We start from the raw sequence: 14144 nt of genomic DNA on the forward strand, positions 1-14144 counted from the left end.
CCCAATAGTCTGTCCTATTCTTTATAGATTCTCCTCTGTCCTCATACACCTGACAACACTTAGATTACCAAACAATCTTCTTCACCCAAGAGGTTAACTACTGCACTGTAATTGTTCAGTGTCTACTTTCTTCTTGGTAAGGGTAGATGGGATTCTTGTTTTGTTAAAGTCTGTATAGTTTATATAGGAAATATTTATTTTAATGTTGTTACTGTTCTTAATATATTTTATTTTTCCTTGTTTCTTTTCCTCACTGGGTTATTTTCCCTGTCGGAGCCCTTGGGCTTATAGCATCCTGCTTTTCCATCTAGGGTTGTAGCATAGCAAGTAATTATAATAATGATAATAATGTGTTATGATAATAATTAGAGACCAACATATAATTCAAGAAAAATATTCTTATATCATTCTGCCTGATTACGTCAGTAGACATTTCAGATATAACTAGAGGGGCCACTCAGTAGAGAGCATACCCTCTCCACGCCAAGCAGTCTTTATTTTGATCTTGACTCCACTACGTCATTGTATTTCTATATATTTCCTTCAAAATTTAATGGATTTGTCCTTTATTCATGCTCCACATGTCCACCAAATTTGGTTGAAATTGGTTCAGTAGGTTTTTGCGTAATGTTAAAAAAAAAGACATTAACATACTATTTTCAAAGTACTTCTTCTTACATGTACTTTGATGTACCTTATTTGAAAATGTTACAGATTCATCCTTGGGTGAATCGTGACTAGCAAGTTTGGTCAAAATCGGTACAGTAGTTTTTGAGTAAAGTTGCTCACAGACAGACATACAGATAGGCAATAATTGCATTTATATGTATAAGTAATTCTTAGTCAATGCGTTATATTACGTGTGGCTTAGTAGTAATTGAGAGTATAATGGTCTCTCTCTCTCTCTCTCTCTCTCTCTCTCTCTCTCTCTCTCTCTCTCTCTCTCTCTCTGCTAAGAATTTACACCACACCCCCTCTTTCATCTCGTTCTCTTAACTTTCCTAGTTCCGTAAAAACAAAAGTTCCTTATTATCTTTGCATAAGTCACAAACATCATCTACGCAGTTCTTTTCATCGTCTTCTTCTCTTCAATTATTTCTTCTATCCTTTCAGTCTCATTGTATGCGTTATACTTCACTTAGTAGTTGAAAGTATAGTGGTATCTATCAAAGGTCAAAGGTCACATTATAAAAAGGGGTATACAGCTGTTTGTCCTGTCTTCGTGACCCTCCGCAGACACGTATGGGTATGGGCACGTCATTGCCCATAATTGTATGCCACACACCACCATCTAATTCATTCCATTAAACAGATATGTTCAAGAGTATATACTGCATTTTGAATTTGTTTTTTATAACAATCTTTGAATTTGCTTTACGTTTTATTTTTTAGTTTTAATGTAAGTTTTTGATCAAGGATATTTAGGCTCGACGTCTATTATTATTATTATTATTATTATTAGTAGTAGTAGTAGTAGTAGTAGTAGTAGTAGTAGTAGCTAAGGAACAATTCTAGTTGAAAAAGCAGGATGTTATAAGCCCCACAAGGGCTCCAACATGAGAGAGAGAGAGAGAGAGAGAGAGAGAGAGAGAGAGAGAGAGAGAGAGAGATCAGAGTTCAAGTCTATAATAGGGACAGTTCAGTAAATTGGAAGATTTTAATACTTTTTGACCAAGTTGTATTCTTAAAATACAACTTAAATAAAGCTTGTGACAACATTTCTCTATGACAGCCAACTCGCAAGTGTGTGTGGATTGTGGAGCGTTATAAACAATCTGACAAAACCAAAACATTGCTAAATAACAAAAGAGCATTGCTCTCAAAAGACTTAAATCCTACTCCAGAAGAAAACTATAAAGAACTACATCCTATCTTTGAGGTAACTAATAAATGCTTAAATCCTAATATCAAAATAAATCATTTCACTTATATACAAAGCATAATGTTTTATTCAAGCAATATGATGCAATGTTGCGCAGTACATGTAACACTTGAAATAATACAGTACATTATTACAATAATACATAACAGTAACAACATTAATCACACAGTATCATTTATCGTATGTATTTCATCGCCTATAGCTCGTTTATTGCCAAATCTACACTATCGAAAGACTTCGAGAACAGGAAAGACTTCAGTCTTTCGAATGTCTAGTGGAAGCTTATTATATAGTCTCGTGGCCGTATATTTAAAAGGATCTAGAACCTACAGTAGACATATATCTAGGTTCTAATGATTTGAAACCATCTGTAACTATTCTCGTGTCAATACGACTTATTGGCTTTACGATATGTACCAATTATCTTAGATATTTTGGACGTCCGGTTCTTATAACTTGATGGGTTATTGCACATATTTTAAACTCTATTCTTGCTTTAATCGGCAGCCAGTATAAATCAATTAGAATAGGGGTGATCCTTTCTCGGGGTGGGACACCTTTTATCAGTCTTACCTCCCTGTTTATTAGGTTTTTTTTTTTTTTTTTTTTTTTTTTTAAGTTGCATTTTGGATAGCTTGTGGTAAATAGAGTTGCAGTAGTCAATCCCGGTAATGAGAAAGTTTATTTAATTCACTCTGACTGATTTTCTTTTACTATCATGTAGAGGAACTCTACTCTCTATAGGACCTATAAAATCAGTTTATTGTATACAATCTTAGGTACTTTGCATATCGCACTGCAAAACTGGTGTTTATTGTCAAATCCATATTATTGTAACACTTAAGAGAACAAGAAAATCTTCTGTTTCTTCTTGAACAAGATATTTATCATTTATAATTTAATATGAATTGTTTTTATAACAGATTAAATATTTTCATAGTGTCCAAGGTCCGTATTTTATGCCAATTTCTTCAATGTCAAATCATAAGCTTTGCAATTTTTAAAATTCGGTATATAATCATCAGGGTTGTTCAACTTAGTGCAGTTTATATATTCTATTTGTCATTAGCCTTGAACTCGCAATCTTTTTTTTTTTTTTCTAAAATGTCCTTACCTTTGTGAGTGATAGGTGATTATGTGGCACATATCACACGTTATAATTACCAGACTTATCTCCTCTTCTATAATTAAAATCTGGCCCAGGTAACAATCACTTTAAATAAAAGCATTGACCACTTCATCTTCATCATCGTATACATTGCATAATCATTATTTTAGGTTTTAATTTTCCCATTGTTATCATCTCTGTGTTGGCCACCATAGTTTGAACTTGGTTTACTTCTTCCTCGCTGACCTTTCCACCAGCATTTCCATTTGATGTTGACCTCGTATTGAGAACTGGTTTAATCTTCAGTGCATGTTCAACATCATATTCCCTTTTAGTGATTCTAATTTATCTACTTACTAGTAGATTTTTTCCCATGACTTTATCAGTATATAAAATTTTCTATGCTTTTGGGTCCATCAGTGTTTGACGTGTTAACTTAATTGCCTCCATGATCTTTATCAGCTTGTCCACCCTTTTCAGTAAAATTGAATATAATCTACAAATTTAATACTAAAAGATTTTTTCCTTTGTCAGCATATGTCATTTTCTCATGTTTGGGTCCATCAGTGTTTGAAATGTTAACTTAATTAATTCCATAACCTTTGTCAGCTTGTCCACCTTTTCATGAAAAATGTATATCGTCTGCAAATAGTTTAAACCTCAGTTCATGCTCCTGTAGTACTTCTGATAGACTAATAACATGGATACACAATAAAACTGGTCCCAGTAAACTCCCCCTGGGGTACCCCTCTGTTTAATTATCCTTATAATGAATGAGAGTTTCCAATTTTTTTTACATAACATCTACTATCAAACAAGCAATCTTTTAAATAGTCAAATGCTTGAAGGACCGTACTATTAGTAGCAATTTTAGACAATAATCTGATAGATTTTTTACACAAATCGTACAAAATGGTATGGATAATCATATATCAGGGATAAATACGTCTCCACATAGTATTATTGTGTACGATTATTACTTTTTATGATAAATTTTGAACCAGTTTTAACCAATAATCTGATAGATTTTTAACACAAATCGTACAAAATGTTATGGATAATCTTATAATTTGGCTAAATACGTTTCCACATAGAGTTACTGTGTACGATTATTGCTTTTTTAGGTAAATTTGAGGATAATTTTAAAAATTCCATAGACCCGAACTCTCAATTCTCGCCCCAGAAGTAAAAGAAGAAGTCTTGTAAACAAGACCGTAGGGGTGTCATTTGCACGATAATTATCATACATGTACGATTATTTTAGGTCCGGTATGATGTACGATATATACCTTAGGTATATACATATGTGTGTGTATGTGTTTAATTAAACATTTATACTGAAATATTTTGAAATAAGTCAATCATGTAACTCCTAAATAATTATGATGAAAGTGTGTACGATGATTTTGGTTGAAAAACGACAATTCTAATGCTCATGTACGATAAGGAACAGACAGAAAGCCCATGGCAAAGTTATACAACTTTATGGAGAACAAGGAAATAAGCTAAATAAGGAAGAAACAAAAGAGGAATTAATCAAGTACTGGAAAACTATATATTGTAAGCATGAAAATAAAATAGACTCAGTTTGGAATGAAGAAAAACAGATAGAATATGAAAATGAAATAGCGCATCAGGAAGACACCACAAGAATAGATGAATATAATATCCCGGACATACTTAGGGAACACTATGACCTTGTAATGGTAACAAAAGGGAAAATAAAACCGATGAAAAATCCAAAATTCACAACAGAAAAAGTAAAGAATTGCCTGGGAAAATTAAAGGCGAAAAAAAGCGGCAGGACCAGATGGCCTAAAACCCGAACTATATAAGGCACTAGGAAAAAGCAAAATATGTCTTGAAACTTGAAACCTTACAGAAATGTTATCAAAATGAGTTGGACGAAAAAGAAAAACCAAATATGTGGAAGAAGTCAAGAACAAAGATGATTGAAAAGAAAAGAAGGCCAATGGCAAAAGACCTAAGACCCATAGCTCTATTAAATATTTCTTATAAAATATTCATGATGATGGTGAAAGAGGAAATAGAAAACCACATAAGAATGAATGAATGTCAAGCAGGATTTACAGGTGGATGTAGGATAGAGGACAATATCTTTATATTACAGTATTGTGTGGAAGAGAGCTATAGTAACAAGAAACCCATAATAGTAACCGAAATAGACTTTAATAAAGCATTTGACTCTGTAAAAAGGGAGGTATTAATAGAAGTTTTAAAAGAATATAAAATCAACACCAAAATCATAAGTGCAATTGCAAATATTTATCAAGGAGATACTACGGGCATTGACTTAGGAGAAGGTATAGAACAAGAAATGGAGGTTACAAGTGGAATTAAACAAGGTTGCACAGGATCAACTTCACTTTTTAAACTGATTACGTATATTGTCATGAAGAAAATAGAAGAGGAAGGAAATGGTTTCAGAAATCAATTAATAAAGATAGAATCATTATTTTTTGCAGATGATGCCTTAATAATTGCACAGGATATACATAATGCAAAGCGTAACATCCAGATATTAGTAGAAACTAGTAAAAAATGTGGGTTGGAAATTAATAAAAAAAAAAAAAAAGAGTAATATTATGATTTACAATATGAAAGAAAAGCCAGATCTCATAGAGGGAATCAAAGTAGTAGAAAGTTTGACATACTTAGGAATAAAGCTAGACAATAGAAGGAATATATTTAAAACTCAGAAAAGGGTAATGATAGAAAAGGCACAAAAATTAGCTAATCTAACATATTCAGTTATAGAGAAAAGTTGCAATAAAGTAATGATAGGAAAAACGTTCTGGAAAAGTATTGCTTTACCATCTATTTTGTATGGAACAAGTGTTATAAATCTAACAGAAACTGAAATAGAGAAACTACAAAGAATAGAGAATGGGGTATACAGGAAGATTTTAGGTGCCACTAAAAGCACAGCTATTGCTACTCTAAGAGGGGAGATAGGTGCATCTTCTATGAAAGCAAGGGTGATGGATGAGAAGCTGCAGTACTTAAAACGTACCCTGAATGGATGAAGGAAATACTGAAAATAATTATCCAGGATATTCAAGAAAAAGAAGGAAGATGGTGGAAACAACCTGCAAAGTATTTGGAAGAATTAAGTTTAGGCATAAGACAAATAAGAAGAATGAACAAAGCAGAAATAAAGACGGAAACCAGAAAGTGGGATACTGAAAAGTGGAAAGAAGAAATAGCAAGTAAAGTGAGCTTAGAAATATATAGAACGTGGAAGAAAGAAATTAAAGAAGAGTTAATTTATGACAATACATTTGCTTCAGTGATATTTTTTTGAGCAAGAACTAATACGTTAAAACTAAATATTATAAATAGACACAATGGAGGGAATGTAAACTGTAATTTTTGTGAAAATGAGGAGGAAGATTTGATACATTTTTTGTTATTTTGCCAGGAATATAGAAAAGAAAGGAATGAAGTAATTGAGCTACAACAACCATACGACGAAGACCTAAAGAAAATAGTAGGATTATTTTTATTTAGTGAAACAAATATAGAAAAGAAAAAAGAAGTATTAAACATAATGTGGAAGAAAAGACAAAACAGTACAAGAAGATAAACGTAACTATGGCCTAATATTAGTCCTCCAACATTCTTCCTCCAACTCACAGTCTTCAACATAGGCTCCTCTTCCTTCGCTGTCTCTATCAGCCATTCTTCAACACTGATATTAGCCCCCCCCCTCTCTCTCTCTCTCTCTCTCTCTCTCTCTCTCTCTCTCTCTCTCTCATATATATATATATATATATATATATATATATATATATATATATGTATGTATATATATATATATATATATATATATATATATATATATATATATATATATATATATATATATATATATATATATATCATTTTAGAAATATTAAGCACATACAATAAAATTACGTCAGGAATGATTGCAGTCTAAATGTGAGTGCGTACGTTTGTGTATGCGTAGCTTATCAGGGCACACGAGAAACTATTATATTTTTATTCTATCATTTTTTTCTTAAAATCTATTCGAAAAGTATTAAAAAAGTATGTCTAAAGTTTTACTATAGTTACTTTGCACTTAAAAATTATTATCTGAGAGAGAGAGAGAGAGAGAGAGAGAGAGAGAGAGAGAGAGAGAGAGAGAGAGAGAATTTGTAACCCCTCTAAATCAAATAATGGTATTAGGTTATCTATATGTTCCCCCAACCGCCTCCATCCTTAGCTCACATCATCACATGTCACTCCTCAGTCAGCGAGTCAGATAACAGACGTCAGCAGTACTCGATAGAGCAAGTCAGCACTGGTCAGCAACTCAAATGTGGTGACTCGACAACGATTCAGCTTTGATCTCTCTCTCTCTCTCTCTCTCTCTCTCTCTCTCTCTCTCAGACAGTGTATGATGTAACGAGAGAGATTGTCTGACCAAAGTTCGTAATCCGAAACTTTAACCTTAAATGTTAACGGTTTTACCAAAATCTGTTGAATTTCTCTTTTTAAAATTAATCAGCTCATAGATTCTTCAAATAAAGTAGGCCTATGTGATATAATTTATTTAATCGATTCTGACAATTTTTGTTATGTATTTGTAATTTCGCATTTTCAAATTCATTCGTTATTTTTCCCTAATAATAAAAGAAGATGATATCTTTAAAATAGTGTCACTTGAGTGAAAATTCATTAAAACATCTTTAAATAATTTACTATAATGATCATATATATATATATATATATATATATACATACAGATATATATCGAATTCTACATAGGGATTTTATATACACTGGAATTCATTTATGATAACAGCTTCTGGCTGGACAGAGATTCGAACCTATGCCTCTTAGCCGAAACTAGGCCTATGAGGACTCTACCAACCGAGCTATCATATTCATATATATATATATATATATATATATATATATATATATATATATATATATATATATATATATATATATAAATATGTGTGTGTGTATGTATATATATATATATATATATATATATATATATATATATATATATATATATATATATATCTGGGTACATGTGGAGACGTTGTGGGTATATCAACAATGATTAAATATATCAGTTCTTTCTCACCTTATCCGTCATTCTTTATTCCTGATATGTTAGAATAAACATTTACTACACACGACAAGGGAACCAAGGCCTACTAAAAGGGGAGAGAGAGAGAGAGAGAGAGAGAGAGAGAGAGAGAGAGAGATACTGAAAAGCATAAGTATTAAACTTAGAAAATGGATGCTGATAGATCGAGCCATAATTATTGTTAATCATTTCTTAATGCAAAGTGCCAGAGACTTCAATATAAGGTGGCCGAGCTAAATCTGACCCTTACGCCATGTGACAATAAGGGTGGTTCCTTTTGCCTTACTGCGATGGCTTAAGTCATTTTTGTTACTGATGTAATTTTAGTAGAACTATTACTACTGTATCCTTCATATGAATCTTTCTCCAACAATCTTCAAGGTGTCTACTGTATCCAGCAATTCTCTCCAACATTCTAGAGTACAGTTGGCTCCAACAGTATTTCAACGCTTCATCTCCAACAGTCTTCCTCCATCACCGATTCTCCATCATGCTCCTCCTCCAACACTTTCTGTATAGGCCTATACCCAAATCTCTTTATAACACTGCTTTAATGTATAATCTAATACACAGCACAAAAGTTAAACTAGCATTTCTGTGAATACCGTCTCTCTCTCTCTCTCTCTGTCTCTCTCTCTCTCTCTCTCTCTCTCTCTCTCTCTCTCTCTCTCTCTCTCTCTATTATTATTATTATCATTATTATTATTATTATTATTATTATTATTTAAACGGTTTAGTTACCACCGATTGCATGAAATTATAGGCCTAATGACAAACCATATTACTGTTCCATTTAATATGACGGAAAAAATCAATATGAAATATCTAATCTAATACAATAATAAACAAAATTCCCTAAGGGTAAATGAGTACACAGTCTTTCATATGGTATAATAACACTTTGTGTTTCCAGTTACCTGGAGCAAACTGTTCTCGCCCTTACGATCTCAGACAGTAAGGGTGATTATTTCCGTGGCCTATCTACAATAGCATACGTCAATTTACGGAAGAATCTTTGCTATATATATATATATATATATATATATATATATATATATATATATATATATATATATATATATATATATTATTTATGAGATTGAGGGAGAATTATAGTCAATTTCTTTTAGCGATTCATATTTGCACCGACCTAATCGCTGATTGGTTGGACAAGATAATTCTAACCAATCAGCGATCAGGAAACTTTTCAGAGCTAAAAGGGCACCGCTACTAGTTGGTGCAAATCTGCCTCGCTAAAAGAAATGGACTATAGAACGACAGCACATTCAAACGAACGTCATAAGCCCTCTATTCTCAAAGTCTGAATGTTCGATTTGACTTATCAACATCGGCTTCGTTTTCAAAATTTGGATTTTAAGTTGTAAATCATAACTTTATATTTGAAGTGTCATTTTACTGTAGGCCTAAGTGAATTGATTTGCACATGTCTATTCCATGCCTAAAACCGTAAAGCCTTTACAATGATAACTACTTATGCGAAGTCGATGTTAGAATTAAAGACATTCTAACACGAGATACGTCTCCTTCACGATTAGGATAAAGTGAATGAATTTGATACGTAAAACGAGGCCTACGCCATTGTTTTCTATGTAAGTTTTCTCTATTGTTTAAATGATTTTGACATAATTGCCTAAGAAGATAATTATCTTTTCTTGCAGTTAGCATAGTGAAATGGGATAGGTGAGACACATGGCTGTTGGGATGGAATAATACTAACATCTACAGTCAGTTGCAAGGAGCAATTGTTATGGTAAATGTTCGTGCGTGCGTTTGTTTGCGCAAAAATAATACCTTGAACATATCAGATTTCTAGACGGTAACAAGTCTATAATTTAAAATATATATATATATATATATATATATATATATATATATATATATATATATATATATATATATATATATATATTTGAAAATTCGCATTCCATAATAAAGATGAAAATTATATAGATAATATAATGAAAATAACAATGAATGACACATGATGAACAAAATAGAAATCTATATATCTAAAAAAAAAGAGAGAAAAAAAACAAGAATGATTTGAGTGGGCGATGAGCAGTGTTGCCAAATTTCCTTCTGACAACATTATTCCCCTTAATAACACTGATACTGCATTAATTAAGGTCGATTCACACGAACCATTTTCTTTCCGACAGGCTGGGTGGTGGCTAACCGCCTTCAAAATGTTGTACATTCACACGAGGCGTTCCGTATCCGTTTACCAGCGTGCGGTTTTCATTGTTTACTTAGACTCTGTCACTTGAAGACCGAGTAAATTACGATAATTTTGACACTTTAAGATGTTGGTTGATAACTGTGTTGATAAAATAAGTTATGCAACTTCATTATACTTTATGCACCATGCCAAGAACATTCAAATCCACCTGTTTTATTTAATGCCTCTACAGTCATTTTCCATATCTTTTCTTTATGTAAATTATTTCTACACATCTTGTTTGCCATGTCTAACATCTCCTCATACCCTTGAACAAGTTTAATTAACCTCTCATACATGGTGTCAACAACAACATAACACTAATTTTTATGACTATTCTATGAGGAAAAGTCGAGGTTGTAGGTCACGAAACGAACAGGTACGATACAGGTCCGCGTTAACACGAAACAACATCAACCCGTTGGTTGGGACGGATGGCTAACGGCCGTCAAACCGGCCGAGGTTTCTTGGGAAGGAAACCGACTCAGCCGAGCCGACTCGGACGGCTGACGTCCGAGGGCCGCCGTCTGCCTGACGGGTCGTGTGAACAGTTGCATTTGAATACACATAAGAAACCTAGACGCCGCTTAACCGCCAGCCAGCCTGTCGGAAAGAAAACGGGTCGTGTGAGTCGGCCTTTAGAAGTTCCATTTACATTTGGCACATGCAAGGCTAATCATAAGCTATGCTTTAGCATTATAGAGAAAATATTGATTATAATTCTCTCTCTCTCTCTCTCTCTCTCTCTCTCTCTCTCTCTCTCTCTCTCTCTCTCTCTCTCTCATTTTAGCAAGAATCTGTCTAAGTCTCTAAGAGGAGACATTTCCTTAGCCATAATGGAGGAAATATTGTTAATAGGACAGAGGCTGGTTTACAAGCAGTATGAAGAGTGCAGGTGCAAGACAACATAGTTTCTCCCCTAAAAGATTGATAAGCGAGATTTTGTGTCATGATTAATTAGGTGCAATGTACATGCTTCGAAGTAACTATCCTCGTCTAAGGATAGAGGATAGGTATCTAGCCTCACCTGACTCGTGCACACTCACAGAGGCATAATTTCTATCTAGCCTTTTCGCACCTGTCCCTTGCACATCACAACTTTGGGAATGTCACGATTAGAAGTGTCTGGGGGAAAGACAATTAATTTAACAACTTTATTACTTTAGTTGTAAATTATATTGAAATGTTCAAAGTGCATGGAAGATGACTCCTCTTATACAACTGCCTGGCCATCTGCTGGACTAGGGTTCGAGACTCGATCAACCTTTATAGTTTCTTGTGGTGTCTGCAACCCCACCATCCTTGCGAGCTGAGGATGGGGTGTTTGAGGGAACCTATAGGTCTACCTGCTGAGTCTTCATGAGCCATTTCCTGGCCCTCCCTGGTCCTAGCTTGGGTGGAGAAGGGACATGGACGCTGATCATATGTCTATATGGTCAGTCTCGTCCAAGACATTGTCACTGACCCGAAACCCCGAGGGAAAAACTAGGCTTTTATAATTCTAGCACAGTATTCGGATAAATGTAGATATAAAACAGCTAATCTCTTCAGGAAAGTACAGCCCTTCTCTCTCTCTCTCTCTCTCTCTCTCTCTCTCTCTCTCTCTCTCTCTCTCTCTCTCACACATATCCACTGACCTTGGCGTAAACTACCGTCCATACCCAAGCACACGCTTCTACGCACATACACAACTACGTTTCATATATACCTATAGGCAAAGAATCAACGGTTAGTTGTATTGAAGAACAAAGGAATAGTAGACAAAGAGTTATCAAATGAGAGAGAGAGAGAGAATCTTATTCCATATATTCCCTGTAATGCTAAAGCGTAGTTTATTAGTAGCCTCGCTTGTTTATTAAGGGAAATAAAGGTGTCAGGAGGAAATTTGACAACACTGCTTATCGCTTATTGGATTCCTTCGTTTTTTTTAAATATAAATATTTCTATATTACTCATAATGTCATTTATTACTATTTTCGTTATATTATCTATATTATTTTCTCTGTTTTTAAAAAAGGCAAATTCTTGAGAATATTTTCGGAATTAGGCCTATAGACCTATTAAGGTCTAGAAAAGCTTAAAAATTAGGAATCGTCTGTTGAAGGTATATATTAGCCTTGCATAAACACACACACACACACACACATTTACATTAACCAGTTGCTCCATGTAACCGTAGGCGCTAGTTGCAAGTTTCCATGTCTTTCTTTCAAGCTGACGAGGAGACATTATTATCCCCTGTCTCATAACCGCTCCTCCTTCTCCCTGTCCTGGTCCAAAATAACCTCTATGCCTCCCCCCTGTCCGTCTCATCCCTTCCCTGAACTATTCCATCCCAGCCACCCTGTCCTTCACCTATTCCATCCATTCCTAGGAAGATTAATAGTTTCCCATCATTACCCCTACGTCCCACCCAGTATCCAACCCAATCCAGCCATCTTTCAAATCTCCATCTGCCCTCCTTGTCCATCCAGTATCTTGCCAAGTCCCTCCCCTTCCTACACCGTATCCTACCGTTTCTCCTCTCCTCTTTTCTACCCTGACCCTCAAAGTAATTATGCTCAAAATATTCAATTAACTGAGCTATTCTTCCTTGTTGGAGCCCTTGGGTTTATAGCATTTTGCTTTTCCAACAGAGATTGTAGCTTAGCTAATAATAATAATAATAATAATAATAATAATAATAATAATAATAATAATAATAATTATTATAATGATAATAATAATAAGATTTTTCATAACTCTGACCATCCTTTACATTCAGATCTCCCTGGATAATTCTATCCTGTTCGTAATATTAGGCAGGCAGTTAATTCTAATAGCCAGGCCTTCTCCATCATGAGGCTCAATACTACACAGTATTCTAGAAGTTTTATTCCAGCTGTTACCAAGTTGTGGAATGATCTTCCTCATCGGTAGTTGAATCAGTAGAACTTCAAAAGTTCAAAGTTTAAGCAAATGTTTTTTTGTTGACCAGGCGGACATGAGTCACTTTATAGTTTATTTATGACATATTTGTTTTTGATGTTGTTAATAGTTTATATGTGACATGTCTGTTTTGACGTTGTTACTTTTTTAGAATGATTTATTGTTAATTTGTTCTCTTCATTTATTTATTTCCTTATTTCCTTTCCCCACTGGGCTATTTTTCCCTGTTGGAGCCCCTGGGCTTATAGCATCTTGCTTTTCCAACTAGGGTTGTAGCTTGGATAGTAATAATGATAATGATAATAAGAAAGAATGGTGTAGGCCTAGTTTTACATAATCTGGAAGTAGACGTATTTTGTGTTCGAATGTCTTTCATTTCAACTTAAGTAGTCATCATTGTGAACGTTTTACTATTATAGGCACGGAATGATCTTCCTAATCGGGTAGTTGAATCAGTAGAACTTCAAAAGTTTAAACTTGCAGCAAATGTTTTAATGTTGAACAGACTGACATAAGTCTTTTTGCAGTTTATATACTGTATAGAATATATATTTTGATGTTACTGTTTTTAAAATACTTAATTCTAATTGTTCATTATTTCTCATATCGTTTATCTATTTCCTTATTTCCTTCCCTCACTGTGTTAGTTTTCCCTGTTGGAGCCCTGGGGGTTATAGCACCTTGCTCTTCCAACTACGGTTGTATCTTAACTGGTAACAACAACAACAACAACAACAACAATAATAATAATGATAATAATAATAATGATAATAAGTTGTGTTTGAAACCTGTTCAAACTTCTTATTTCCTTTTCTCACTGAGCTATTTTAGCCAGTTGGAGCCCTTGGGTTTATAG

The sequence above is a fragment of the Palaemon carinicauda genome, chromosome 5, assembly GCF_036898095.1.
Source record: "Palaemon carinicauda isolate YSFRI2023 chromosome 5, ASM3689809v2, whole genome shotgun sequence".
Classification (NCBI taxonomy): domain Eukaryota; kingdom Metazoa; phylum Arthropoda; class Malacostraca; order Decapoda; family Palaemonidae; genus Palaemon; species Palaemon carinicauda.